Below are 4,513 nucleotides of genomic sequence, written 5' to 3'. Positions count from 1 at the left end.
CTGGGTACCCGTTTTGACCATTAAACACTAAAAATTGCATAACTTTTCGCTCGAAACTCTGTTTTTGATAAGGTTTTTGCCTACGCGTTCATAACAAGATAATCTATAATTTACAATAAATTTTCTTCATAAAAGACCTCCCAATAACAGCAGTTTTCATATTTGTACGAGTTATGATTTCCTTTGAAATTTTGCCGTTTTTGATTTTTAGTTCGGAATCCCGTAAAAATTTTCCGACACCTCCAATAACTCCTAATAGGTCCAAAACTTAGTTCCAAAGCTTAACATCCTATCAAAAACCTCCCGATTGAGTATTGTGCACGTAATTTATCAAAATTATACTGTAATTTGAAAAACTTGCGTAAAATGCAATCTACGCGACTTTTTCGACTTCCGACAATTCTAACACTTCATATTAACTTATTCAAAGATGTTTCAACATTTAGATCACCATTTAGATCTTCCATTCAAGTTTTGGGTAGATTTTTCTCATTTAGGCACTCTAGATACCTACCCAACTATCATGTATGCAATGTACTTTGTATGTTGAACCCTCACATTATCTAATTATGTCATTTGTGAGGTGTTAGCACCAATCTTACCTTCTACATCTCATTCCAATTATGAGTTCTACTTATAGCTCACTAGCATACTTAACATTTTAGCATTTTAGCAATTTTTTTATAAAAAAAATAACACATAATGTATGCTTATAATTACTAGTTAAGTATATTTAAATAGGTGGATGTTGCAAATACCTCCTCTTTTTGAAGATTCCGTCCTCGGAATCATCGTTGCTCGAACAGTGTCGGGTATTTCGCCATCATTTCTTCTTTATTCTCCGAAGTCCAATTTGGCCCACGATGATGTTTCCACTTTAACCAACACTAGATCCACAACCTTGTTGCGCAAGTTCACCGTTCGTTGATTTAAGATAGCCTCGGGCTCTTCAATGTATCTCAATTTCTTGTCTACTTTGATTTCTGCTAATGGCACCACCTCCTCATGTTTACCGAGACATTTCCTTAGATAAGCAACATGAAAAACATCATGGATACCTGTGAGTTCTTCTGGCAACTCAAGCCGATACGCTTGCTTTCCAACCCGCTCCAATATTTTGAATGGCCCAATGAAACGAGGGCTAAGCTGACCCTGCTTTCTAAATCGGAGTACCCCACGCCATGGAGAAACCTTCAGCATTATTAGATCTCCAACTGAGAATTCAATTGGCTTTCTGCGGTGATCTGCGTACAATTTCTGTCTATCTTGTGCAGCTTTCATTCTCTCTCGAATCACTTGAATCTTGTCGTGAGTAATTTGAATAAGCTCGGGGCCAGCAAGTATCTTTTCTCCAGTTTCTTTCCAACATAGAGGCGTACGACACTTACGTCCGTACAAAGCCTCAAAAGGTGCCATACCGATTGTCGCGTGGTAGCTGTTGTTATACGAAAACTCGACCAGAGGCAAATGAGTATCCCAGCTCCCACCAAACTCCAAGACACAAGCGCGCAATATGTCTTCTAACGTCTGAATGGTACGCTCGGATTGCCCGTCAGTTTGTGGGTGATACGCGGTACTGAATGCCACCCGCGTTCCTAGTTCCCGCTGTAATCCAGACCAGAAGGTAGAAGTAAACCGAGAGTCACGATATGAGATTATCTCCAAGGGTACACCATGTCGAGCAACGATCTCATCAACATAAAGTTGTGCCCACCGATCTATCGTATATGATTCCCGAACGGGAAGAAAATGAGCAGACTTTGTCAGGCTATCTACGATAACCCAAATACTGTCGTACTGACGAGAGGTCTTAGGTAACTTTGTAACAAGATCCATGGTTAGCTCTTCCCATTTCCACACAGGTATCTCCAAAGGTTGTAGACTCCCATACGGCTTTTGGTGTTCTGCTTTTACTTGTAAACACGTGATGCATTTCTCGACATAACGACCGATATCAGCTTTCATCCCAGGCCACCAATAGTCTGAACGGAAATCATGATACATTTTAGTACCTCCAGGATGAATATATAACCGTGTTTTGTGTGCTTCCTCTAGAATAAGCTCTCGCAAACCCCCCAGTCTCGGCACCCAAATTCGGGTTTTAAAGACTTTGAGACCACACTTTTCTTCAGATAAGGAGTCTACATAACCAACCATACGTTTGAACTTCAGGTGTTTTGGCTTTAATGCCTCGGTTTGCCACCTATGAAGATCATCGATAAGAGTAGACTTCATTGACACATGAGTGATAGCATAGCAAATAYTGGTCCCGTGTGGCTTCCGACTCAACRCATCTGCCACTACATTGGCTTTACCAGGATGGTATAGAATTTCACAATCGTAATCTTTGATCAATTCCATAGCTCTCTRTTGAMGCATATTCAGAGTCTGTTGGTCGAAAATATATTTCAAACTCTTGTGATCAGTGAACAACTGACACTTTGTGCCATAGAGATAATGTCTCCAAAGTTTAAGAGCAAACACAACGGCTGCCAATTCAAGATCATGAGTGTGGTAATTCTTCTCATATTCTTTCAATTGTCGAGAGGCGTATGCAATTACTTTGCCTCGCTGCATCAACACACATCCCAAACCTAATTTAGAAGCATCACTATATACTACAAAGTCATCATTGCCCTCGGGTAAAGCAAGTATCGGTACATGAGTTAAACAATCCTTCAAAGTCTGAAATGCATTCTCTTGAGCCTTAGTCCATACAAACTTCATTTCTTTGCGGGTAAGTGAAGTAAGCGGTACTGCAATCTTTGAGAAATCCTGTATGAATCGATGTTAGTAACCCGCTAAACCAAGAAAACTACGAACTTCAGAAGCATTCTTGGGTTGCTCCCACTTCTGTATGGCTTCAATTTTGGATGGTTCCACAGAAATGCCATCGCTAGAAATCACATGCCCCAAGAATTGCATTTGACGAAGCCAAAATTCACATTTTGAGAATTTAGCATATAACGTTTCCTTCCGCAATAGTTCCAACATCTCTCGAAGATGTGTAGCATGTTCAGCCTCARACTTAGAATATACCAGAATGTCATCGATATACCAGAATGTCATCGATGAAAATGATAACAGACTTATCAAGCATAGGACAACACACTCGGTTCATCATATCCATAAAGGCTGCAGGGGCATTAGTCAATCCAAATGGCATAACAAGAAATTCATAATGTCCGTATCGGGTACGAAAAGCTGTCTTTGGTACATCCTCTTCACGTACCTTAAGTTGATGATAACCTGACCTCAAATCAATCTTTGAAAAATAACTTGCGCCTTGCAGTTGATCGAACAAGTCATCTATACGCGATAATGGATATTTGTTCTTTATCGTTACCTTATTCAATTCATGGTAATCGATGCACATACGAAAGGATCCATCTTTCTTCTTCACGAACAATACCGGAGCACCCCAAGGGGAAGTGCTCGGTCTAATAAAGCCCTTATCTAGCAATTCTTGCAACTGACTCATCATCTCTTTCATCTCGGTTGGTGCAAGGCGATAAGGTGCCTTTGCAATAGGTGCAGCACCCGATACTAAATCAATATGGAATTCTACTTGCCTATCCGGCGGTACCCCAGGCAAGTCGTCAGGGAAAACATCTTGAAATTCACACACAATTGGTACATCTTTTACAGTTTTCTTCATTTCTTTGGTTGCATCCAAAACATATGCCATGAAAGAAGAGTAATCCTTCGTAATATAATGTCATGCTTTAAGCATAAATATTACCTTCAAGTCGCCTATACGTCTTTCCCCATAAATGTATAAGTAGTCTCCATTCTCAACTGGTACCTGAATCATCCTCTGAGAACAAATGATATCCGCACGGTCCTTCACTAACCAATCCATACCAATCACGACATCTAAACCACGAATATCCATAGGAATCAAATCTACTAAAAAGTCATGTTCGTCTAACACTAAAGTGTAGTCTCTAAACACTCTATCAGCTACCAATGTGACTCCATTAGCAGTATCAACTGTAAATGGTATAGAAAGCATAACTGGCACAGATTCTAAATAACGAACATAGACATGAGACACAAAAGAATTTGTATCTCCAGAATCGAACAAGATACAAGCAGGTCCAGAGTTAACAAAGAAAATACTAGTAATGACGTATGCCTCATTGCGAGCCTCCTCCGCGGTAATCTGAAAAGCTCGAGCTCGTGCTTTGGGTATCTCTTCGTTTTGACTTGAAGCACCACCCAACGCCGGTTGTTGCATTGACGCCTTACTTTTTTCCCGCCTCATACGGGGGCATTCAAATTTTCGGTGCCCAAATACTCCACAAGAATAACATGCTCGATTTCTTTTTGGGCAGTTTACACGAACGTGACCCATTTCCCCACAACAAAAACACTTCAAGTTTGTTGTTTCAGTAAGGCATCACCTTTGGTGAGTTTTGCCACATCTTTGATAAGGACGTGACACATTAGATTGAAGTGAATAGACTTGTGATTGGGCACGCAGAATGTTTTGAGATTGACTCCTTCTAGG

This window comes from Cynara cardunculus (assembly GCF_001531365.2).
Source record: "Cynara cardunculus var. scolymus isolate 2C chromosome LG 5, CcrdV1, whole genome shotgun sequence".
Taxonomy (NCBI): Eukaryota; Viridiplantae; Streptophyta; class Magnoliopsida; order Asterales; family Asteraceae; genus Cynara; species Cynara cardunculus.
The sequence above is the reverse complement of the archived record's forward strand: the minus strand, read 5'-3'. Positions refer to the sequence as shown.